Below are 27,589 nucleotides of genomic sequence, written 5' to 3'. Positions count from 1 at the left end.
CAGTGACTAATTCGTTTGCATATCACTCTGATCTCTTTGGTCCATATCTTGGAAACTTCCTACCATTTTTATCCTCTGAACTGTGCTCCAGTGCCTTGAGATTTGTTCTATCAAAACTTTCCTTCTTAGGATCAAATTCTCTCAAACCATTCTCCTCTCATCAAGCTGATTCACTAACTCTTTATTTGAGACTTGTTCTATTCATCTGATCTTCAACAACTTGCGATAACACAGCATTTCATAGGCTTCCACTCTGTTTTTCTCGGCACCATTTATTTTCCATGTTTCACCTTCACCTCAGCGCAAACATAGTTATTAAGGTTTTCATTCCGATTGATCTAAAGAACGTGATGTAGAAAAGATGCAAGTTTAGGCAGGATTTAGTGATGACATTTACAGATATTGAGGAGGCATATGGCTGTGTACCACAAGTTGTCTTCGATGCACTATTAAAAAAGAAGGCAGGGAGAGGAGAACTAATTATAAAAGCCAAAAATGAAAAATGAGAAATCAATATGAAGACAACTATATGACAAACAAAATGGTTGAAAGTAGAAACATGACTTCAACAAGGATGTGTATTGTCCCCTCTACACTTCATTACAGTCATGGATGAAATCCACAAGTGGGAACCAATGAGGCAAAGGCCTCACTCTTTACAGATGACTTTGTAATATGGGGAGAAGATGAAATGGAAGTACAAGAACAAGTTACTGTATGGAATCAGGAGATAGAGGAATATGGTAATAAAATAAGTGGGGAGAAGTTCATGGTTAGAGTGATGACAAGAGGTAATAGAAAGGAAATTGGAAATATTGAATTAAATGGAAGACCATTAGATGTTGAGGAAAGTTTCAAGTATTTGTGAAGAAAAATAGCAGAAGATGGAGAGAAAAATTATGAAATTGGAAAAAGAACTGAACAAGCCAATGTGTTTTATCAATGTGTGAGATGTATAGTCTGAAACTGGAGCATACCAGAGGAATGCAAAAAAAAAATTGCACCCTACGTATTACACACCGATTTTGATATATGCTGCAGACACATCAACAAGAAAAAATCATGATGAAGGCAGAATCCAACAGGCCAAGATGAAATTCCTTGGATGAATAACAGGGAAGACGTGAAGGGATAAAATCAGAAACACAGAAATCAGGGAGAGAATTGGAATCCCTAAACCACAAGACAAGATAGAGACCAGTAAGCTTAAATGGTATGGACACATGGTGAGAATAGAACAGGCTAGTGTTCCAAAGCGAGTATTTACACAGAAAATAATAGGAGAAAGGCATCAGGGAATGCCCAGAAGGAGGTGGATGGACATGGTAAAGGAGAGATACACACCTGAGGATGTCCTTCATTCACAAGTCTACCCAGAAGACTGGAAATGGAAAATGAAGAAAAGGAATCTGTTGAAATGAAGACACAAATTTATACAACACTGCTATTAGCTCATTTCATTGAATAATGCCACCAACCTTTACTTAAGTGTCCTTTCATTATTTGTCTGTGCATGTCATGTCTTACGACCTAGGGGAGCTTACCAGTGCACCCCTTGAAAGGAGTTCTGTGCAAAACAATTGGTTTAAATATTAAGCAGGTTTTTGTTCCCCAGGTGGTACAAAACTTGTCTGTGTTGAATACCTTGAGGGATGCCTCACAAAATTCATTTCACTCAATAGTAATGTTTGTTAGTCAATGATATCTTACTGTAAAAGTAAACACACTGCCCTAACAATGAATACTACAATGTTTCACACATGTAATACGACCTTCGTTCCTGTGGCCAACTGCGTAAATTTTTACTCATTACCAGGAAACAGACTTCACATCTATTGAGGAAACTATGATCAATTGTACTTTGTATATTGCAACGTAGGGGCCACAACTAAAGTGTGCCACGTTTACTTGTTCTGGCCATCACTGTTTATTCTATTAATATATTACTGGTTTTACTAGCAAGTAACTGCCTTGTACAGTTTCCAGAGCCTGAATTTAGTGCACTAACATATCGAAGGGAAAGGGCTAAGGTTAGGAAGATATTTTTTTTTTTTGCTTTACGTCGCACCGACACAGACATGTCTTATGGCGACGATCGGATAGGAAAGGCCTAGGAATGGGAAGGAAGCGGCCGTGGCCTTAATTGGGGTACAGCCCCAGCATTTGCCTGGTGTGAAAATGGGAAACCACGGAAAACCATCTTCAGGCCTGCCGACAGCGGGGTTCGAACCCACTATCTCCCGATTACTGGATACTGGCCGCACTTAAGCGACTGCAGCTATCGAGCTCGGTGTTAGGAAGATAGGAGAGTTAATTAAGGTTAATTAATGAGAAAATGGGGAAACCACGGAAGCAATTTCTGGGCTGCCCATCGCGGAATTCGAACCCATGCAATCTCACCGCCACTCACCCCTGAAGAAGATATTTTACACACCAATAATTATCAGGAAATATGTTTAGAAGGAGAGGCATTCTACTGATAAATAAAACATAAGGACTAATTACTGGATACAGCTGTGTTGTGGAGTAGGCTACCTAATGATGTGATACAGAAGAATCTCCATAACAACACTTACCGGTATATACCAAGAATTTTACATATTCAGATAATATTCCAGATATCCTAAACGGAACAAATCTCAAGATTTCGAACCCTAATACCATCTTTCGCAGCCGACAGTGTAAAGTAAAACTCAAATCGCACACAGAGATAAATAACACATTAACACAATAATTAAAATTATACACTACATCTTGTAATTTCTTTCTGAAACTATCATCCGCGTAGCTCCTCATTCCTCTAAATTTAATTGCACGGTACACTGTTACAACACATGACTTGCCGGCACTTGTAAGGCAAAGGCCATGAGTTTTCAAGTAGAAAGCTAGTTACAGAAGTATACACTTTTAATGCTTAAGTAAGCGTAAAATTTAAGAAAAATTAAATGCCCGGTTTCACCAACCTTCGTCAAGGGAGATGACGATCGTCAAATATTTGATGGTCCGTCAAATCCACTTTTTACGTTTCTCCAACATCCATTTTCACTGATGATCATCAAATCCTTCCTCAACTTTGAAGAATGGTTTTTCGTTCGTTAACTCACTTGACGATCCTCAAGTTAATTAAAATGGCTACCATGCTGTAAACATATGGTAATGTTCATTGCAATTTAGACATATCTACTCCTGTCAAACTGACGAACGGTCACAGACTTGATGTAAATTCAAGGAAGTGTGATCAGGCGAAATAAATAACTAACAACATTGCTGTCGTTAAGTCGAGGTGAGCTACCACAAGTGAAGTCAAGAAAAGGCCCGCTGCATATCGCATATCTCAACAGCAAACTTTATGACTACAGCTCCAACGGAGGATGATTATTACTTCGGTATTGCGCATCGGCAATACATATGAAGTGAGAATAGTCGTCATTTGGAGTGTTGTTAAATAGTGCCTTGTAAAGTGGAGGAATACGATAGTTTTATTCTGGACATTGATATTGTACTGTATCTACTCCTTAATTATTTGTCGTTCTATGTTTTTCCTCTCTTAATTTTACTTGAGAACATGAGTGCACTAAGTGAAAAACCGGTTTTCTTTTCAATTATTATTGTGCTCATTTATATGTTAAAACTCGTAGTGCAAAATGGGAGAGAATTTCGACGCTGAGATTATGTATATAGAACTGTTGGAGAATCTTGGACCTGAAAGAGTAATTATGGAACGAAATGACCATTTCCACACGATGGACGATTCGAAATTTGTTATGAGGTACAGGCTTTCTAAACAAGTGACTTTGAAATTATTAGAACAAATTGAAGTAAGGCTTGAATATCCCACTAATAGGAATAGACCACTCACTCCTATCCAGCAACTGCTTCTGACACTCCGTTTTTATGCTACTGGCTCTTTTCAAATAGTAATTGGAGATACAAATGGAGTTTCAAAAGCTACAATAAGTAGATATACCGGTATCAAGAATGTGTCTGAAGCAATCGCCTATTTAAGACATCACTATGTTTGTTTTCCTAGCGCAGATGAAGTACGTGCTGTTATTCAGGAATTTTATGGTATATGTAATTTTCCGGGTGTAATAGGGACAATTGACTGTACACATGTACCAATACAGTCTCCTGGCGGTCATAATGCGGAAATGTTTCGCAACAGAAAACAATATTTTTCCATTAACGTTCAGACCATTTCTGACGCGAATCTACTGATTAGAAATGTAGTAGCACGATGGCCCGGCTCGGTACACGATAGCTTCATTTTTGATAACTCAGAAATCAGAATGATGTTCGAAACAGGAAGAATACCAGAAGGGCATTTATTGGGTGATAATGGTTACCGTTTAGCCCCCTATCTTCTAACTCCCTTTTTGAATCCAAGGACTGAAGGTCAAGAAAACTACAACAAAGCTCATGTGGAGACAAGAAACACTGTGGAGAGACAGTATGGGGTGTGGAAAAGGAGGTTTCCTGTTCTATCTTTAGGATTAAGAACAAAAGTAAGAACTGCATTAACCATCATAGTAGCCACTGCTGTTCTTCACAATATTGCAATACAAACTAGAGAGGAGGATCCCCCCGATGATCAAGAGCTTCGTGAGTATTTGCAAGAGAAAAGAGCTCATGACAGAAATTATCTTATATTTGATGCGGTAGATGTTCTTCGTGACGGTGCGCCTGCTGCTGTTCGTGAAAGGATTGTCGAAACTCATTTCCTCTAAGAAAGTAGTCAAGTTAAACAAACAAATTCACGAGCATTTTAATGAAATGTTCTTACACAATGATATGAACTTATTTTTATTACATTTTAACTAATTTGCTTTCAATTTACTGGCAATTTAAATTGTGTCTACATCAATGTAATTTTTGTTAATTCACTTTCACCGATATGTATTTTGTCACATAATGCAGAGATGCAAATTATTGTTCTCTAGCACTCCCTTGTATTGGACGAGAGAAAAATAAAAAAAATAGTTTAAATACTACCGATACTACATTACTAATAAATAATTACTTGTTCAAATACTTGGCAAGTTTTGCTTGCAACACAGATGTTTTAAGCTTTTCATTTTCTTGTTTCATGTGTTCAGTTTCTTTCTGCATTTCAAGAAGCCGCATTTCTGAATCATGTTTTTCTTTTAAGTTCTTCAACTCTAGGTTGCACAGTTTTCGTCTTTCTTCAGACAGTTCGGAAAGTTTCTCACGGGCTCTGGCAGCTTCTGTCTTTTTCACTTTATTTAATTTGGGCCTATTCCTTGCACTCCATGGATTCTTCGAAGTAGTTGACACTGGTGTCAGCTGCGATATCAGTACTTGCTCGGTAGAAACAGGAATCGGAGAAACAGCTGACGTCACTGATTCTTCATGAGGTGTGATCTCCGACATAGCAGAGAGGTTATGTGTCGCACTTGTTTCATCTCCACAACATCCTTCGCGACCGGTATTATCTATTTTATCTATATAGAAAGCGTCGCAGTCAAACTCGTTAGGAATGGGCTCCACTTGCTCACAGATAATAGATAATAGTTGAGAAGAGGTTTCATCTAATGATGAGGTTTCAGCTGCTCCACCTCCCGTTTTATACATGTTGATCTTATCCTGGACCTTCTGTTGTTTCGACCTGCGCTTAAAATTGTCATAAAATGACTTCAGCTGCTTCGTAGATCTTTTTTTAACAAAATCTCTAGCATTAAACATGTCTGTTAATTGTTCCCAAGCTCTTTCCTTCTCTTTTACAGTCACACCATCAGTTCGCTTATTTTCTATTACATCCTTCTTTTCAGCAACTAACCTTACCATTAATGCCTTCTCTTCTTTGGAGAAATTCTCTCCCCTTTTCTTAAAAGTTTCTTTCTTGTCCATTTCTTCTTAGTAGTTATCAAAACAATATTAAATAACTAACTTTTAGATATGAGTTAATTCAATAGAGAAACATAACATAACTCGCGGGAACTGAATTATATTGCTTCCTAACCCTCTTTTGTTTTACGAGCGAATCAGAAAGGCCAACATACATTAATTTGTCATGGAAACCGAAATATTATTCTGACGAAGCGTCATATTTGACGAAGCCTCAAATAAAGCCAATCTGCGTTGGTGAAACGCTTCTCATTTTAACGAATCGTCAAACCTTGATCGACCGTCATATTTGATGATCATCAAGACATTTTGACGAAGGTTGGTGAAACCGGGCAAAAGTACTAAATATAAAAAAATGTAGGCTGGAATGCTGAAACAGAAAGATTAGTATTAACTTATTACGGTTCTCAGCTGAGATCTGTATGTTCGGCAAAAGTAAATTATTGAAACTTCAACATTACCGACAATACGTTAGAGGTTGTGAACACAGTGTAAAATGATAGAAATCACGATTCCTCAATAAAGAAAATATTTAACACAATGAACGGAATAAGCTGTACAACTGGCCAATACGCGTCTCATATAACAACTTACCTCACACTTCGAAACAAAACCGATGATTTTAATGTAGTACAAATTTAATTTCTATCATTCAGGACAATAGGCTGAATTTACAAAAGGATGTATTACCGCTAACAACTCCCAAGTACTGGGTATAATGTCCGGCTATATCTAGCCCACAGAGGATCTATAATAGAAAATTAACCTCTCCGTGTATAAACAGACCACAATACACAAATTCGTCATTAGTTGTTGCAGGGGAGAAAAATAATACGACAGCCGGTCCATAACTCGTAACGTTCGTGGACAGCCATCGAAGGAGGGATCAACTGGCTGAATTTAAAGATCCAATTCGTCGTATAATAGAAATTAAACCGTACAGTTATTATTATTATTATTATTTATTATTGTTATTATACATATATATAATTCGCTGGGGCCATCAAGGACCACGTTAAGTCTTGTTGCATTTGATACTGAACTTGGCCTCCTTTAGAGCCCAAATTTCCCTCATTCTTTGTGAGTGGGCCTGCTTACGCTCCTCTGTCCAAGGGGCACCGTGTCTTCTCTTCGGTTGCTCGTCTCGGTTTAGCCCGTTCGTCAATATTTTCTTGCGGAAGAGATCTCTGTTAAAGGCGTCTTCAGCTGAGATATGTAGCATTTGCAGGTCTTCTTTGGTATTTCTAAACCAGGGAATTGTGGTTTTGGGGTTTGAATCAAAAAAGTGAAAGATTTCTTTAGTTAACTTTATTCTGCCATTCTTTTCAGATGACCGTAAAATCGTGCCCGTCTTTTCCTGATTGTGTCAGTAATTTTCTCTATTTTGCTGTAGACTTCCTTGTTGGATCTCTTTTGATGGATTCCATTTCTGTACTTGGATCCCAAGATTCCTCTCACAATTTTGCGTTCTCTTTTCTCCAGTTCTTCAAGTAGTCCTTTGTTGGCATTTAAAGATAGGGTTTCGGCTGCATATAGAACTACTGGCTTCAGAACTGTTTCATAGTGACGTATCTTGGTGTTTTGGGAAAGGCATTTTTTGTTGTAGATTGTGCGGGATGTTTGGTAGGCTATTTCCAGTTTGCGTACTCGCTCCTGAAGTGCTTCTTTGTCCAGTCTATTTTTCATGATGATCTCACCCAGGTATTTGAATTTGTCTACTCAGGTGATATCCCCGTATTTAGTATGGAGTTTTGGTGGAGCCTCTTAGATGTTAGTCATTACTTCTGTTTTCACAAACGATATCTGCAAACCAGTTTGTTCGGCAATTTCCTTTAAAATTTCAACTTGAGCTCTAGCGGTTTCTATGTCGGTTGAGAGAACAGCAATATCATCGGCAAATGCTAAGCAGTCTGTTGCGATCCCCTTGGATTTGGTTCCTATTCTCAATGGACTGTAGTTGGTTTCCTGTAATCTCACCCGCCAGGTTCTGATGATCTTTTCAAGAACACAGTTGAAGAGTATCGGGGATAGCCCATCACCTTGTAGGACTCCTGTTTTGATGTCAAAGGAATGCGAGAGACAACCGTGGAACTTCACCTTGGATTTTGTATCGGTCAGGGTGGCTCTAATTAATGCCAGCAGTTTCAAATCAACTCCAAATTAATTTAAGATGTTTAGCAGGACTTCCCGGTCAATGGAGTCGTACGCTTTCTTAATGTCCACAAAGACAGACACATACTGCTTGGATCTTAGTGTACAATATCTGATGATCGTTTTCAGATTTTGGATCTATTCAGCTGTTGAGCGACCTTTTCTGAACCCTCCTTGGTATTCATCTTATTTGAGTCATCAGTCCATAAACTGGTTTGATGCAGCGCTCCATGCCATCCTATCCTGTGCTAAACTTTTCATTTCTACGTAACTACTGCATCCTACATCTGCTCAAATCTGCTTGTCATATTCATACCTTGGTCTACCCCTATCGTTCTTACCACCTACACTTCCTTCAAAAACCAACTGCACAAGTCTTGGGTGTCTTAAGATGTGTCCTATCACTCTATCTCTTCTTCTCGTCAAATTTAGCCAAATCGATCTCCTCTCACCAATTCGATTCAGTAACTCTTCATTCGTGATTCGATCCACCAGAATGTCTGTAGTGAAGTAAATACCAGCCATAGCATCTACTACCAGAATATCTGTAGTGAGGTAAATACTAGCCTTAGCATCTACTACCAGAATGTCTGTAGTGAGGTAAATACCAGCCTTAGCATCTCCAACCAGAATGTCTGTCGTGAGGTAAATACCAGCCTTAGCATCTACTACCAGAATGTCTGTAGTGAGGTAAATACCAGCCTTAGCATCTACAACCAGAAGGTCTGTAGTGAGGTAAATACCAGCCTTAGCATCTACTACCAGAATGTCTGTAGTGAGGTAAATACCAGCCTTAGCATATACTACCAGAATGTCTGTAGTGAGGTAAATACCAGCCTTAGTATCTTCTACCAGAATGTCTGTAGTGAGGTAAATACCAGCCTTAGCATCTACTACCAGAATGTCTGTTGTGAGGTAAATAACAGCCTTAGCATCTTCTACCAGAATGTCTGTATTTAGGTAAATACCAGCCTTAGCATCTACTACCAGAATGTCTGTCGTGAGGTAAATACCAGCCTTAGCATCTACTACCAGAATGTCTGTAGTGAGGTAAATACTAGTCTTAGCATCTACAACCAGAATATCTGTAGTGAGGTAAATAACAGCCTTAGCATCTACTACCAGAATGTCTGTAGTAAGGTAAATACCAGCCTTAGCATCCACTACCAGAATGTCTGTAGTGAGGTAAATACCAGCCTTAGCATCTACTACCAGAATGTCTGTAGTGAGGTAAATACCAGCCTTAGCATCTACAACAAGAATGTCTGTAGTGAGGTAAATACCAGCCTTAGCATCTACTACCAGAATGTCTGTAGTGAGGTAAATACCAGCCTTAGCATCTTCTACCAGAATGTCTGTAGTGAGGTAAATACCAGCCTTAACATCTACTACCAGAATGACTGTAGTGAGGTAAATACCAGCCTTAGCATCTTCTACCAGAATGTCTGTAGTGAGGTAAATAACAGCCTTAGCATCTACTACCAGAAGTCTGTAGTGAGGTAAATACCAGCCTTAGCATCTTCTACCAGAATGTCTGTAGTGAGGTAAATACCAGCCTTAGCATCTACTACCAGAATGTCTGTAGTGAGGTAAATACCAGCCTTAGTATCCACTACTAGAATGTCTGTAGTGAGATAAATACCAGCCTTAGCATCTACTACCAGAATGTCTGTAGTGAGGTAAATACCAGCCTACTACCAGAATGTCTGTCGTGAGGTAAATACCAGCCTTAGCATCTACTACCAGATGTCTGTAGTGAGGTAAATACCAGCCTTAGCATCTACTACCAGAATGTCTGTCGTGAGGTGAAATGAAATGGCGTATGGCTTTTAGTGCCGGGAGTGTCCGAGGACATGTTCGGCTCGCCAGGTGCAGGTCTTTTGATTTGACACCGTAGGTGACCTGCGCGTCGTTATGAGGATGAAACGATGATGAAGACGACACATACACCCAGCCCCAGTGCCAGTGAAATTAACCAATGATGGTTAAAATTCCCGACCCTACCGGGAATCGAACCCGGGACCCCTGTGACCAAAGGCCAGCACGCTAACCATTTAGCTATGGAGCCGGACTGTCGTGAGGTAAATACCAGCCTTAGCATCTACTACCAGAATGTCTGTAGTGAGGTAAATACCAGCCTTAGCATCTACTACCAGAATGTCTGTATTTAGGTAAATACCAGCCTTAGCATCTACTACCAGAAGTCTGTAGTGAGGTAAATACCAGCCTTAACATCTACTACCAGAAAGTCTGTAGTGAGGTAAATACCAGCCTTAGCATCTACTACCAGAATGTCTGTAGTGAGGTAAATACCAGCCTTAGCATCTACTACCAGAATGTCTGTAGTGAGGTAAATACCAGCCTTAGCATCTACTACCAGAATGTCTGTAGTGGGGTAAATACCAGCCTTAGCATCTACTACCAGAATATCTGTCGTGAGGTAAATACCAGCCTTAGCATCTACTACCAGAATGTCTGTAGTGAGGTAAATACCAGCCTTAGCATCTACTACCACAATGTCTGTAGTGAGGTAAATACCAGCCTACTACCAGAATGTCTGTCGTGAGGTAAATACCAGCCTTAGCATCTACTACCAGAATGTCTGTAGTGAGGTAAATACCAGCCTTAGCATCTACTACCAGAAAGTCTGTAGTGAGGTAAATACCAGCCTTAGCATCTACTACCAGAATGTCTGTCGTGAGGTAAATACCAGCCTTAGCATCTACTACCAGAATGCAGTGGCGGCTCGTGGGTTGTAAGTTTGGTGCAGCCTAGCACTCGCATCTGCAGTAAATGTGTAGCCTACATTTTGAATAGGTGTGTTCGATAATCTAGCTAGGAGGAAATAAGGGATCGGGGAGATCTTTTGGTATGATAATGGTCTACAAATATCCGCTGTGTAATTTTCATGCAGTTACTTTAAAAAGCACAATGTAACTATAACATTAACTAAAAAACAAATATTACATTCGGTAACGTCTATTGCTTTTACGTGAAATCTATTCTTCGGTCCTTTGAAGCAGCGAACGTATCAATGATATCATCGTAAAAGGGCATTGTATCCATCAAGTAGCTGAGCAGTGACTTCTCCAGGGATATGGTTGCCAGCGCAGTCAACCTCTCCTGCGATGTTGAATTCCTTAAGGAGGTTTTTATCCGCTTAAGGCACGAAAAGCTTCTTTCTACTGAGGAGCTGGTAGACGGTATGGTAAGTATTAATTAATAATTTATACGCTTCTTTGAAAACGTCCGTGAGTTCATTTTTATTGAGCGACAGAATTATTTCCTCCAAACTGGTATTTTTGTAGGTGGAATCAGAATAGATAAACTGAAGTTCATTTTTTAACCTTTGTTTGTCAAATGTCGTGGGAAAAGACATTTTTAAGTTCTCTAGACCATCAAGAGGGAGGATTTTAGAAAATTCTTCAAACTTAGAGCTATCCCTTAATTGGAGCTTCTGCATATCTTGAAATCTTGTATCAGTCTCTACGGAGACTAATTCCAGTATCTGAAAATAAAGTACTCGATAGTTTAGAAAAATTTCACTTTCTGTTTTTAAACCACAATGTCTTTTTACTTCAATTTTGGTTTCCTTCTCAGCCGTACGAAAACTGGTATTAAATGTTTCTTCATTCCTTTTACCTGGTATCAGTTACCGTGTGGGTCTTACTTTTGAGAGGCAGAACTAAACGTCCAGAGACTTCTTTTGGATCACGTTAAATAATATATTAGCAAGCTCAAAATGTCATTGAATACTATTGATAAAAATGTGAACTGGAAGCTATTAAAGTTATTAAACAACCCCTCTGATTGGCGAATGGTTTCTTCGTCTGACTGAGGATCGTACATGAGTCTTTCAAAAATGTATTTCAATCCCTCCCACTCCTCGACAACCACTCTCAAAAGTTTCCCATGTGACGACCAACGTGTATCCACACGAGATGGTATTCGCTTCGCAATTACTGAATCAGCGACGAAAGTTCTTTTGGCTGATAAATTAATAAATGAAAGAATACCACCAAGACTCGCAAAAAAAAAAAAAAAAGACGGCACTCTGATATGTTGGTAATACTCTGCTGTACCACTAGATTTAATCAGTGTGCCGAACAATGTACAAATAATGCTTGAGGGGCATCCTCCTTGACCTAAGTTTGAAGACCATTTAGATGACCTGCCACGACACTAGTTCCGTCATAACACTGAGCAATCAATTTAGTTTTGTAGGAAATTTCACTCAATACAGTCTGCAGCAAGCTGAATAAAGTAATCGCCGTACGGTTTGAACTAACTTCAAAAAACCAAGAAAGCGTAACTAGCGCACCTTTGTGGATAATATACCGAAGTATCACCGAACACTGCGATTTCTTTGTGATATCAGTTGTATCGTGGACCTGAACTGTGAAACGAAAGAGGTTTCTAAAATTTCTTCTTTCACAGCATCCCTAATGAAGGTATAGATGCAGTCTATCAACTCACATTGTATAGTTTTCGATTCTGCGCTAAAAACTTTCTTTATAGAAGCATAATGCTCCTGCATTTCAAACGAGCTGTTGGAAACTAGAAGTTTCAACAGTTCTTTGAAATTCCCTCTATTTAAGGAGTCACCGCTCTCATCATGGCCTCTAAATGTTATTTCCTGCTTAGAAAGAAATAAAATTGCATCGATTTGCAATCGCATGAAAAGTCTGTTAAGCCTCACATTCTCATTAAATTTTGTGATGTATAGACGAGCATTTTTCTTAAAGCACCAGCAATTTGATTCTGATTCTTCTCAAGTTCTTTAAATCCCACGGCATTTTTATATGCTCCGGGGAACCTTCGTGCTTTTGGAAAGACCTAGTAGCACAGGACATATTTTCAAATCCTGTGTGATTCCAGACTCCCTGTTTCACTCCAACAATAAGACAAGGCCAACAAAAGTGTTTCTGCAAATAATGACTACCGCATAACCGCGGATAACTACTATACCAAGGTACTTGGAAAGTTCGTGTGTGTATCTTTCCGGAGGCAGTACCTGTTATTTTCTGATATGTCAGATCTGGCTGGGGACGATTGACTGATAAAATTTCTCTGTTATCCTCCTCCTTCCATTTCGAAAACGGAGTTTCTCTTAAAATACAAACTAAATCCACAGAGGATTCCATGTTAAGCACGCTTTGGAGGGAATACTATTCTTTCACACTATAAGAAAAGATTTAAATACTATAATACTACATATTTATATCCTTAATGAATTTCAAACGCACTTCCTCTCCAAACATCCATACGACAATAATTATTCTACGCTTCACATAGTAACTATGAAAACGCCAAAAGCTCACCGTGTGAGCTGTGCTACTAAATGCTCTTCAAATGCGCTTATGTTATTTACAGTTCACTCACAATTAATCCGCCACACGGCCACGATTCACATTATAACAACGGACATTTATTTTCACTATGAAAGAATACTCCGTGCACCACACGTTCAAATTTATAACAAGCTTTTTGTTACAGCTGGTGTAACAGTAGCCACAACTCTCGCGACAAAATATACTGGTAAATATGTCTTTGTTTGATTGTGTTTTAGCGTGAGATTGAGATACCAATATTGGCAGCAATGCTGTAGGAGCCCGCATGTGTTCAACCTAAGCAGAGAGGGCGGGTTACACGTTCGGTTGGGTTCGGATAATATCGTCCCAGCTCGGGCCAAGCAGCCGAATATCCCAGAGACTCGCTGGGCTGCACCACGCAAAATACAACCGTATGCGTACTCATGACAGTCCTGAGCGTTGTCATGGCAACCGTTGTGTTACACGTCACAAGTCAGCCCGCACTGCTTTGAGCATTGAGAGGGCTGCACTCGTTAGTGAAGCGAACAGCGGTGCTTGCTTAACTATGAGCGCTACGCATGTTGAGTAATCACAACATATAGAGCGCACTCTTCGTTTTTTTCAACGAATATGTTTTAAACAGAAAATATAGGGATGCAGAAAATGATAGACAATTGTTTTGAGAAATGTTAGTGCAGCCGGGCTGTACCTGATGCACCTGAAAAGCCGCTACCGCCAGCATGTCTGTAGTGAGCTAAATACCAGCCGTAGCATCTACTACCAGAATGTCTGTAGTGAGGTAAATACCAGCCTTAGCATCTACTACCAGAATGTCTGCAGTGAGGTAAATACCAGCCGTAGCATCTACTACCAGAATGTCTGTAGTGAGGTAAATACCAGCCTTAGCATCTACTACCAGAATGTCTGTAGTGAGGTAAATACCAGCCTTAGCATCTACTACCAGAATGTCTGTAGTGAGGTAAATACCAGCCTTAGCATCTACTACCAGAATGTCCGTAGTGAGGTAAATACCAGCCTTAGCATCTACCACCAGAATGTGTGTAGTGAGGTAAATACCAGCCGTAGCATCTACTACCAGAATGTCTGTCGTGAGGTAAATACCAGCCTTAGCATCTACTACCACAATGTCTGTCGTGAGGTAAATACCAGTCTTAGCATCTACCACCAGAATGTCTATAGTGAGGTAAATACCAGCCTTAGCATCTACTACCAGAATGTCTGCAGTGAGGTAAATACCAGCCTTATCATATACTACCAGAATGTCTATAGTGAGGTAAATACCAGCCTTAGCATCTACCACCAGAATGTCTATAGTGAGGTAAATACCAGCCTTAGCATCTACCACCAGAATGTCTGTCGTCTTAACAAATCACTCGTGGACTTTAACGTCGCTCTGAGTGACATGCATTACGACTGCTCGACTCTTCAATCGACAATAGTGACAAACTGCACCACAATTATGTTACTTTCCGCCAAGATAAGCAAAATATCATTACTAGTGGGAGCAAGAGAGGTTGGGTTTTAATTGAGGTGAACTCTGCTTACGGGCCAGTGCAACGATCCGACCTAGCGGGAAACTGGGAGTGTGTTGTTGTGAAAGCCAACCCCTTCCCCTGGGCGAGCGCTTTACATAGTCTGCTGTTACCTGCCCACGGACGAGGTGAAAGTACGGCTGACAGACTTCCGAGAAACTGTGGCTCGAATCAATCGCGTAGCAAAACAAAATGACAAGTTTGCAGTTTTTCAACACAAGTAAATAACTTATTGGACCTGGCTTTCGTGTCTGAAAAAGTCAATAATAATCCCCTGTGTGAAGCTACAAAATAATTAGTACAATCAGATCATTCCGCGCTTGAGCTCAGACTTCATATTTCCCGTCTTCCTCGTTTACCGCAGACTACAAAAGCATTATTCGTATGGACAAAAGCAGACTTTTCTCATCTACGAAATATCTTATCTCGCTGTCCGTGGAACTTGCTCGAATCCTGTCCATCTCTTGATGCTGCAGTTGACTTGTTTTATAACATACTGCACAGCGCTCTTCAGGACGCCGTACATTCCCGCATAATGAAGACTTGGCATCTTCCCTCTTGGTATAATTCCGAACTTACAGACAAAATGCGGGCAAAGGAAAGAGCAAGGAAACAAGCTGCAAGGTCTTCAGTTCTCCCAGATTACATCGAATTCGCGACGCTAAGAAGGGAATACAAAGAAACGCAGGGGATAAAGTATAGGGATTATGTCGGGTCTGTTGAGGGGTGTATTATCAGACACCCACAAAGATTTTGAAATTTATCAATTGCAAATCAAAATCTAGGCGGCTACTCTCTATGATGATTAATGGAGACAAGGAAATTAGCTCACTGAAATAAATTCTGGATAATTTTGCTGACACTTTCAAAACATTCCATCCACCCAGTGTTCCCTGTAATTCTCACACCGAACAATTAGGGGAAATTAACTTATCATCAGTAGTAACTTCGGCATTGGAACTCTGCAACATCTTGAAGTCGATACATACGATAAGGCATGTGGTCCAGATCACATTCCAGGAATTGTGTTACATAAGTGTGCTGAGGAGCTGGCAACCCCACTAGCCACGATAATCAAACGGTCTATTCGTACAGGCAATTTCCTGTCCGAATGGAAGGCTATGTTATTCCAGTCCTTAAGAAAGGTGACAGACCTGTATTTGTCAATTACAGAAGAGTAGTTCTTCATTCACTCATTTCCAAAGTAGCGGAAAGTCAAGTACAAAGCCTTGTACAGTGCAGTCAGCAGTTTAAATAATATTAACCAGCACGGTTCTGTCCAGAAACGCTCAACTACCACCAATCTTGCTGCGTACTCCCACTTCATATCTAGCGCTCTGGACAATTGCAAGCAGGTTGATGCTTTGTACATGGACTTTTCGAAGGCTTTCGACTCTGTGAAGCATAATGCTCTTCTGACTAAGTTGTCAGGATATGGCATTCATGGAAGCTTGCTTGAATGGTTTAAGTGCTATCTTTACGACAGGAAGTATTCAGCAAAATACGAGGGTATCTTTTCTCGTCATTATCAGCGCATGTATGGCGTTCCGTAAGGTTCACTCCTGGGCCCTTAGAGTTTCCTTCTATTTGTTAATGATCTGCCATCACAAATCCATTCCAGCAGCTACCTGCTCTATACTGATGACCTTAAACTTTACAGGGTAATTGAAAAGATGTGTGACTGTGCATTGTTACAGTCTGATATAAATAATATTAGTGATTGGTGCAAAAAGTGGCATTTAACACTAAATATTTCAAAGTGCAGTGCGATATCCTTGACCGGAAAATCGCAAGTAAATGTGTTCAATTATCATATAAAAGATCAAGAAGTGAAGCGTGTTAATAAAATTAACGATCATGCTATTATTTTTAGCAATCAAAATGATCTATATGTCAATGCGCATGTGTTAAATGCCGTTAACAAGGCATTTAAAATGTTAGGCTTCCTCAAAAGGAATTGCAGGAGTTTTAAATGTTGTCCCTTTGAAAACCCTGTATTTCTCGCTTATACGACATAGTCTCGAGTACTGCGCTGAAGTGTGGATGCCCTCACAACAATACTTAGTTAATGCCTTAGAGCGAGTACAGATCAGATTCTCAAAATGGATCCGTAAAAGTATTTGTGTATCACGCTGTCATCGACAAAAATGTGTATTGAGTCTCTTAGAACTAAGTGCAGGTATGTGAACGCACGATTCATACACAAATGTACCAGTAATTTACTCCAGTTGCTACCAATTCATGTTCCCGCAACACCCGACAGGCTGTCTCCCCTCACTTACCCAGGTGCAGAACGGAATCACACAGGAACTCTTGGTTTATGCAGGCCCTAAGTTCCCTGAATGAAATCAACGGGATGGTGGATGTATTTCACTCGGCAGCTAGTGAAATTCGCAGACATCTTATGTATCTTGTTCTGTGCATTTGGTAAGTGAAAGTTATACTTCCATCGGTCATTTCAAATGTACAAACACACTTCTGTTTTCATTTCTTCCTTATGTGTTCTGTAAATATATACATTACACCCGTCCATTGCCCGGGGATATAGAAGGTTCGTAGGTTTTTGTGATAAGCCTCGGCTATAGTCAGTCGTGACGCATAATTCTCCACCCAGGGCATGGACATTCAACTACTGTTTATGCAGTTTGACTAGCATATGACGCAAGACGTTCATGATCATAGTAATAATAGTATTCAATAATCTACGCAAGGCTAAATATATCTCATTAAAATAAGAAAAACGAATGTTAGTTTCTTGGAAGGACCTTTTTCCAATTTAATGAAATCAAAACCTAACTTAATACAATAATAATACATTGTATGATGATTGGATAATAGCTAGATGGACGAAAGAAAGTCTCTGTTGGCTAAATACTTAAAAACCATCATTGTTTAAATCTTGATTGAAAATACTAATTTGATGGAAACGAATATAGAACTTGCTGAAGTCAAATCATCATTATTTATCATTAATTGTCCGCCCGCAATAAATAATAGGATCGAATAACATTTCATTCAAAATTTTTTAAAATACTACACTTGCTTTTATCTTCACTTATCCAAGATTTCAATCTTAAAATACCCTACATTTTATCCATTATCTCAGAAATTACCTAACTGCTAACCAACTTGAGTTCTCTAATGGTGACCAGTTTCAATATAAGTATCCATAAAGTGCACACAGTGTAAAAAACCCACATAATAATTGAATCTCATAACGACATAACTCAATCAACAACAGCATGTCCCAGGAATCCGCATCAGCCACCTAAATAGAACACAATATCTAGCCGCTACAAAATCATTAATGATCCAAAAGAATGATTAACAGTAACTGCTTCCATCGGCACTGCCCTCCTGAAAGAAACTCTTGAAGGCGCACTATCTACAGGAAACATACTATAAGCAACTACGCAAGAATACAATCCACTACCAGGTGACAATAATTCAATAAGTCCGACCTTCCAGTTCACACATATATGCTTATTAAATGTTGAAGACGTCTAATTAGTGACCATTTCCTCAAATTAAATGGTATCTGCATCGTATCTCGTCGCGAAACAGTGTTTCGAGGATCATATGACAACCCTACTCTCGACCTTCGGACATCTTACACCGCAAAAATAACAACGACACAATTGCTTGCCTATTTTGGGTTCTTAATTGTATGACGAGCGTTTAAATCCATCGCTAAATCTTAATAATTATTTATCACACTCCCATTATCTATTTTTCAACGAACCACTTACCATAACAATATTAATTCATCATAAAACACTTCATGGACGACCCTGTCCTTATTATTCACCATATTCAATCACATCATACATATTCACACTTACTTACCCAAGAGAATTCACAAGCATTCCCAAAGAATCTCTTTTATCATCACCAATGTATCGCAATCAACGCAACACTAATTCCACGAAACATTCGCCACTACGCAATCAACACGTATTGTATTATCATGCATAAGACCTTCTACAAATAAATACTAAAATAAAGTCACCTCACGAAGTATTCGTGCAATACAATTATGGTTCACTAATGAAGACACTGCATTCCTCCATTCACCGTAAACGTGAAGAAAATTCCGAGTAACTCGCGGTAAGACACGTATTTAAAAGCTAAATCTTACGTATAATAGATGATCTTAATATTATAACCTCGGACATAACCGTAATCACAAGTAACCGGGCACTAAATGATAGTCGCATTAGGTCACTCAAGTTGTTTAAATTTACGTCACTTCATTATGAAAGAAACAATACATTCTACTCTACAGCTATGCCACTACAAGAAATGGCCATTCAATTATACATATATGTAAGAACATTATGTATCTTAATAAAATATACTTCCCTAGTCTGTTAAGATGGCTGCCAAACGCAGGATCGTGTGTGATGTTAGTGCATCATATATCCATTTATGAGGGGGAACTGTGCTTAGTTAGCGGCTTTCTGGTAGTGTTTGTGAAACTGTGGCATATATTGAGTGTGTGTTGATGTTGTCTGCTGAATTTGTGATCTATTTATATTGGTTTATAACATAAGTCTATGTGCCTTTTATGCCGTAGGCGTTAGTCATCTTGTTTTGTCTCCATTCCATAGATTACACTACTAAGAGGGACACTCGATGTATTTATTTACTGTATTTGCATTTGCCCTAAGTGCCACCCATTTTGTTTTATTTGCCATCAATGCTATGGAAACAATGACAAAGACGGGCACTCTGCATGCTCTCACCAGCGTTGCCTAGGAAGTGGAGTCTGCACTTGTTGGCGCCATTACAATGGACGTGAACATCTTCGGTCACATTAGGTTGGGCAGCTTCTTGCCTCTGTGGAAAGTAACGGGATACTACCACATTATAATTCCCAGGAAACACATGGTATAGCTCGTTGTGTAAATGATTCAAGAAGTAAAACTTCACCTCAATCGGACCTACGAGAGGGGATAACAATGGGACAAACGAAAGATAAATTGAAGGAAGATGAGAAAGGAAGATCAAAGCAGGTTAGGTAGAAGGAAGAGAAGATAAGGATTGGAACATAGAATGTTCTAACACTGCTAAAAGGTGGCAAGATGGAAAATGCGAAACAGGATATGAAGAAAAATCGACTGGACGCCTTAGGAATGTGTGAAGTAAGATGGAGAAGCTGTGGTGAGGTAGAAAGTGGAGACTACAGGTTGTTTTATTCAGGAAATGAAACTGGTGGTAGTAATGGCGTGGCAATTATGATAGGAAATCGGCTGAAGAACAAAATATTAAAGGTGGATTATAACTTATAGATGATAGATTGATGATAATTAGATTAAAGGGTGACGAGGAGGATGCAGTTCTAATACAAGTTTACATGCCAACAAGCCAACACAAGGATGAGGAAGTAGAATACTATGAAAAGATTGAAGAACTTATGGTAAAAGAGAAGGGAAATATCTGCATTATTGTAACGGGGGATTGTAATGCTGTGGTTGGCGAAGGAAGAAAAGGAGAAGTAGTTGGAAAATTCGGACTGGGTACCAGGAAAAACAGGGGAGAAATGTTGGTTAATTTCTGCAAAGAAAACTCACTTGTGATTCGGAACACCTTGTTCGAACATCACAAGAGACGGCGTTACACATGGACATCCAGGCTGAATGGGGAGTGGTATCAAATTGATTATATTATCATACAGAACAGGTACAGAAACTGTCTAAAGAATGCAAAGCGTACCCCGGAGCAGATATAGATTCAGACCACAACTTGGTGCTGGGAGATATGCAAGTGCGGTTGAAAAAAGTGAGAAAGGGTAAACCAAGAGAATATTTTGACCTAGAAATTATAAAGGAATGTGGTAAAGATAAGGAGCTGGAAGACATATTTATGTCAAAATGGAATAGAGGTTCTATTGAAGAAAGTGCAAATGAGACATGGAAGATGATGAGAGAAATCCTCACGGATTCTGCAGAAGAAGTATTTGGGAAAAGGACATCTGCAAGAATAAGGAAAGAATGGGTCACAAATACAATGCTGAGCAAGATGGAGGAAAGAAGGAAATGGAAGAATGTAGGATCTGAGGAAGGGAAACGAATGTACAGAAAACTGAAGAACGAATTAAGGAGAGAAACAGATCAAGCAAGGAAAACATGGATGAAAGAGAGATGTGAGGAAATAGAGAAACTAGAAGAGGAAGGGAAATATGAAATGATGTATGAATTAGCTTCAAAACTGGTATTTGAAGGGAGGAAAAGCAAGACCAGTATGGAAATAGAAAGAAATAATGGCACATTGGTGTATAAACCTGAAGAAGTAAGGGAAAGGTGGAAATAGTATGTCGAGTGCCTATATGAGTGTGATCAAATAACAAATGGTATAGAAATAGAAGATGAGACAAGAGTAATAGAAGATGAAAAAGGATACAGCATTCTGGAAGGGGAGGTAGGAAAAGCTCTGAAATAAATGAAGATTCGCAAAGCAAGTGGAATTGATGGATTACCGGTAGAGCTTTTTAAGAGTCTTGGAAATAAAGGTGTGAAAGAGCTAACATTTCTCTGTAATAAGATATATGAAAGCGGCGAATGGCCAGATGGTTTTCTTTCAGTAGTAATGGTACCGATTGAAAAGAAAAAGAATTCAAAGAGATATGAAGATTTTACAACCATCAGTCTGATCACACATGCAGCCAAAGTATTACTGAGAGTACTGAACAGAAGATTTCATGGTAGGCTAGACAACTGTATCTCTGAGGAACAGTATGGCTTCATGAGAGGTAAAGGAACAAGGGATGCATTTGGACTAACGAGCGAACAGGTAGCATAACATTTTGTCCTGCAAAGCATTAGCACACGCACTGGGAAGGGGCAATTACCAGAAAGTTCGAAATGTAATCAAGAGACATACAACAGTTTTATCAGACCAGAAATATACCAGTGTTTCTCATACAATCTGATTAAGTTGTACTAACAAGGGAAAGGGGAAAGTGGGGGGTAAGGAAAGCAGGAAAAGAAAAATAAGGAAATAAGAACAAAGGGATGGGAAATCGAGCAGTGATCAGGCTGCCGAGTCCCCAGCACGAAATGACGAGAAACAAAGTTCACCACACCACACGTGAAGTTCAGGGAGCACTATTATATTGCCAGTCCAGAGCACTTTGGCCACCACATTCCAAATAATAATGTCTTAATTGCAAGGTTAAGTGCGCCAAGGCTATGATAAGTCCTGAAGGGACTAATGTTCGAATCCACACCATGTGGCAAAGCACAAACCAGGAAAATAGGGCCTTTTATGAAAATGAGATAGAAATAAAAGGTATCTGCTCACCCAGTCAGTTTTGATGCACGAAGTAAGTTAAAATCGCCACGGTCCAGCCGCGTCCAGAGGTCCAGCTCCCACTGCCTATTACAAAGTTGAATCACAGCTGATCGGCGAAAGAAGTAAACGGGGAGTATATATATGGCAGGGGAGCGCTATCTAGAACATACTAGAGGCCGATGACGTCACGGTGGATGCGCAAGGAAAGGCTACTGTCTGAGCAGTAGTAAGACATGTTGACAAGCAGACAGTTCGTATCGCCGCGTAGTATAAGGAGCACCAAATCGGAGCGGAGAAAATATCATCAGGTAAGAGAAAAAAAAGATCTCGTAACAGGAGAGAGATACATTGAAAGAGGAAGAGAAATATATGCTGTGCTCATTGACCTGGAAAAAGCTTTTGACAGAGTACAGTGGAAAAAGTTAATGGACATTCTAAGCAGGAACGGAATTGACTGGAAGGAGAGAAGGCTGATCAAGAATCTGTATCTACAGCCGAAGATAAGAGTGCAGATAGGGAATGAGATGACAGAGGAAACTACAATTAGAAGGGGAGAAAGACAAGGCTGCTGCCTCTCCCCCATACTTTTTAACATGTATTTGGAAGAGATTATCCAGAAATGGATGAATGGAAAATGAGGAGTAAAAGTTGGTGGTAGGAGAATAGAATGTATCAGATTTGCTGATGACATGGTCATAAAGGCAGAGAGTGAACGAACTATGATGGCGATGCTAACAGATCTAAATGCTGTCTGTGAAGAATTTGGAATGACAAATAATAAGAAAAAGACAAAATGTATGGTGATAAGAACAAGAAAGGTGAAGACAACTATAAAGTTAGGGCAGGAAATAATAGAACAGGTGGATGCTTTCAAATAATTGGGAAGTGTAATAACAGAGGACATGAGGTGAAAACTTGTACTGCGATTGCGAAGGAAGCATTTAATAAGAAGAGCAGACTTTTTGTGGGGGCATGGATAGAGAATGGAGGAAGCGATTCGTGAAAAGCTTTGTATGGAGCTGAGACTTGGACATTGATAAAAGAAGACGAAAGAACACTGGAAGCATTTGAGATGTAGATTTGGAGGAGAATGGAAAGTATACAATGGATAGAAAAAGTAAAGAATGAAGAAGTCTTGAGAAGAGTTGGGAAGAGAGAAATATATTAAAAGTAATCAAGAAGAGAAAGCACAATTGGATCGGTCATTGGATGAGGAGAGATTGCTTGCTTATAGATGCTATAGAAGGAACGGTAAATGGAAAAAGACAAAGAGGAAGGAGAAGATATCAGATGCTGGACAGTATAAATATAGAATACAAGTATGAGGAAAAAAGGGGCGGCAAGAGACAGGATTGCGCGGAGAGCTGCTATGTGAAGACCTGCCGTTTGGCAGAACACTGATGATGATGATGATGCTTGTTGTTTAAAGGGGCCTAACATCTAGGTCAACAGCCCCTAATGGTACAAAATGAGACGAATTGCAATGACAATTTAAAAGTTCACAATCCAAAGACCAGAATGAAAAGAAACATGATGATTAAGAATGAATGGATGGATATGAATTTAAAACGATCAATGGATCCAGTTCAGGAACTATCATAAGCAATAGTATCACTGACGAAGGGAGTACTTCTAAAGCACAATCCTGAACTGAGGATGCGTGTTATCTAAAGCAGTCTAAAATTCAGGTCAATGGCCCCTCATTATGGTACTTATCGCTAGTAAAGTAGAACCATGGTATTTGTCATGTTGCGGTACTAATAAGATATAGTGTAAACTCACAGTGTTCAACACATTATGGTAATACTCACAAGTATTCTACTTTGTATAAGTAACGCAGACTTGTGGTGTTTCTCACCTAGGTGTACTCATCACGGGCGCCGGTATTCCCATGGTGTTCCTCCCAGGGTGCCGCTGATATAGTGGTACTAATCACAGGCAACGCCCAAACACGTGGTGTTTCTCACAATGGTACTAATCACGGGTACTGGTAAACCTATACACTCACCTTATGTTGCTACTAATCATAAACCTATTGTGTACCCAACATAGTGGTGCTACTCGCAAGTAAAGGCGACCCATGGTGTTCCCCACGTGATAGTACTAATCACAAGTAGTTTCATGGTTCTAATACAATCATCCCTTCGTTGCCCCTTTTAGTCACCACTTACAACCGACAGGAGATACCGTGGGTGTATTCTTCACCTGCGTCCCTCATCCATGGGGGGTGTATAACAAACCTATTTGGGAACAAATTCTTTTATACTGTATCTACATCATACAGAAACCATGCTGTCATAGCAATATCAATATGCAATGAAATACATGAAATAAGCATAATTTACTAGATTAAATAACAGTTAATTTACATTTTAAGGGATATGTAGTAATAATAATAACAACAACAAAGGTATGGAATACAAAATAAATATAGAGTAATTTACACATGAAGAGCTGAATTACAAAGCAGAGGGTATGAATGAGTACTGTGTTTAAAAAGCAAAGCCATCTCCGTCCTCCCGATGGTGTCACCACCTTGACCGTGTATTTTGGAGGCTTGCGTGTTGAAATGATCCTTAGAGCTTCGCCGGCGGGAGCATATGCTCCTGGTAGGGCCACACAAGCCGGACAGGTCTAAAGTGATGATCCAGGCTAAGAGTGATACCCTGGTCCTCCAGGTTGGGGCGGGAGCATATGCTCCTGGTAGGGCCACACAAGCCGGACAGATCTAAAGTGATGATCCAGGCTAAGAGTGATACCCTGGTCCTCCAGGTTGGGGGCTAACAACTTCACCGCCACAGAACTACGTATTGTTCAGAAACCAAATAGAGATAACCAGACGGTCCTAAACTTTCGATGACTAAAGCGTGCTAAATGGCAACGATATGTATATACTGGAACATGGAATGTGAGAAGTATATGACAAGTTGTCCAAATATGATATTAAGTTGTCCTAGGGGATTACAATGCCAAAAGAGGCGAAGAGAAATAAAACCACCCAGTGGCAGGATATCACAGTAAACACCAAGAATCCGATGAGAACGGATGGAATTTGATTGATTTTGCCTTTAGCAAGGAGCTGGTGATTAAGAACACATGTTTTCTCCATAAGGAGATCCAAAAAGAGACATGGATATCACAGGATGGTCTGACGAAGAAACATATAGAGAATGTGCTGATAGATGTGTGATATGTCTCCAATATTACGGATGTGAGAAGCATGCGTGGTGCAGATAGTGAGTCAGATCACATACTAGTGAAGATCAAGTTCCAAGAAAGACTGGCAATTAGAACCCAGGAACAGAGCTGAGTAGAGCAAGGTCTATAATGTAGAGCTGTTAAGAGATGAGAAGAAGGAGGAAGAGTATTAAGAGTATAGAGACCGGCTACAAAGAAAACTTCAGATGGGCAGAAACGGGAATGTGAACATCAATAAAATGTGGGAAGAAACCAAGCTAGCAATAAATACAACAGCGCAGGAAGTACATGGGGAGAGAAGGAAGCAGAATGGAATTAAATGGTATGACGAAGAATTGGGTAAGGTTCCTAGAAGAGAGAAATCTGGTCCGATAAAGAATGCTACAGAGACCCACTCGAAATTATATGGCAGTTTTTAAAGAGAAACTGTGAATAGCAAATACATTGATAAGGAACAAGAAAAGAACAGAAGAAAGGAAGAGATTCGATGAAGTGTAAAAGAATTTTGAAAATAAACAAGGTAGAAAATTCTTCCAAGGGGTTGGACAAGTAAAGAGGGGATATCAACCTAGAGTGAATATGCTTAAGGATGAGACTGACAGACTGATTGTTCGGACAGAACAAATTCTGGAACGATGGTCAAACATTTCGAAACAATACTTTCTGACAGCCCCAAGGAAATTACCTCATAACTGCAGAAATAGTAAAACTGGAGAAGTGTTGGTGAGGAGAATACATAATATAATTTAAAAGGTATGGGAAACAGGTAAAATGCCAGAGGACTGTACACTAGCAAATACATGTCCTATACATAAGAAGGAGCCACGCAGGCAGTGATTAAGAGTACATGTTTTTCCCATAAGGAGATCCAAAAAGTGACATGGATATCACCGGATGGTCTGACAAAGTACCATATAGACAATGTGCTGATAGATGTGTGACATGTCTCCAATATTACGGATGTGAGAAGCATACGTGGTGCAGATAGTGAGTCAGATCACATACTAGTGAAGATAAAGTTCCAAGAAAGACTGGCAATTAGAACCCAGGAACAGAGCTGTGCAGAGCAAGGTCTATAATGTAGAGCTGTTAAGGGATGAGAAGAAGGAGGAAGAGTATAGAGACCGGGCTCTGTACAGAAACTGAAAACACGTAACAACATCATTCATAAGCTTTGTGGAACTACCTGGGGTTCTTCGGCAAGCGTTTTACAGTCTTGAGCTTTAGGCTTGGTATATTCAAGTGCTGAGTACTGTGCTCCAGTATGGATGAACAGTCATCACACAAGACTCATTGATACTGAATTGAATTCAACTATGCGCATAATAACTGGCACAATTCGATCTACACCAACTCATTGGCTCCCGCTTCTATCTGGAAGAATGCCATCTGATTTACGCAGATCCACCGCTCTCATCAAGGAATTCAGTAAAATCTTAATGAACCACGATCTACCTGTACATGAAGATCTACGAACTATCAAACAAAACAGATTACGTTCACGCCATCCAACTTGACGCAACGCCTTAGACATGTTTGCTAGAGGCTACAACCCAAGTACAGAGTGGAAAAGACGATGGGAAGCAGCAACGGAGACGCACCTGCACAGTATGTTCTCGAATGCCAAACTTCCAAGTGGATTCCAACTACCACGTAAAACATGGTCTGCTCTGAACAGAATAAGAACAGGCCATGGCAGATGCAGAGACATGCTGTTTAAATGGAACAAGTTGCTGACACCCGCGTGTGACTGTGGAGTTGCACGACAAACCATACATCATATTGTCAGAGAGTGTGAAACGCGGGCATACACAGGCAGCAAAGTGGATTTTCTGAAGGCAACTCCAGAAGCAATACAGTGGATCAGTGATCTTGACATTCAGTTGTAGGGAGCCTTTCCTTGTTCATTGTTTTCTTGTTATGTAAATATGTATATAATTTATATTTGAACTCAACTTGATTGTATGGGCCATACGCTAAATAAATAAATAAATAAATAAATAAATAAATAAATAAATAAATAAATAAATAAATAAATAAATAAATAAATAAATAAATAAATAAATAAATAAATAAATAAATAAATAAATAAATCGAGGTATATCTTTGCTGAGTATAGAGTACGAAATCCTCTCTACAGCCATAACAAATAGAGTTGGTAGTAGAGGAGAAAGAATTATAGGGGAGTATCAAGCTCGTTTCAGACCTCGAAGATCG

General features: G+C 39.6%; 1 protein-coding gene across 1 annotated transcript in view; it reads right to left on the bottom strand.

The window, feature by feature from the left end:
- The window catches only part of LOC136881991 (uncharacterized), a 171,944-nt gene that overhangs the window by 48,524 nt on the left and 95,831 nt on the right, over nt 1-27,589 (bottom strand). The gene's annotated exons all lie outside the window — the stretch shown is intronic.

Source organism: Anabrus simplex, chromosome 10 (genome assembly GCF_040414725.1).
Source record: "Anabrus simplex isolate iqAnaSimp1 chromosome 10, ASM4041472v1, whole genome shotgun sequence".
In the NCBI taxonomy this organism is placed as follows: Eukaryota; Metazoa; Arthropoda; class Insecta; order Orthoptera; family Tettigoniidae; genus Anabrus; species Anabrus simplex.
This window is presented reverse-complemented; position numbering and strand designations above follow the sequence as displayed.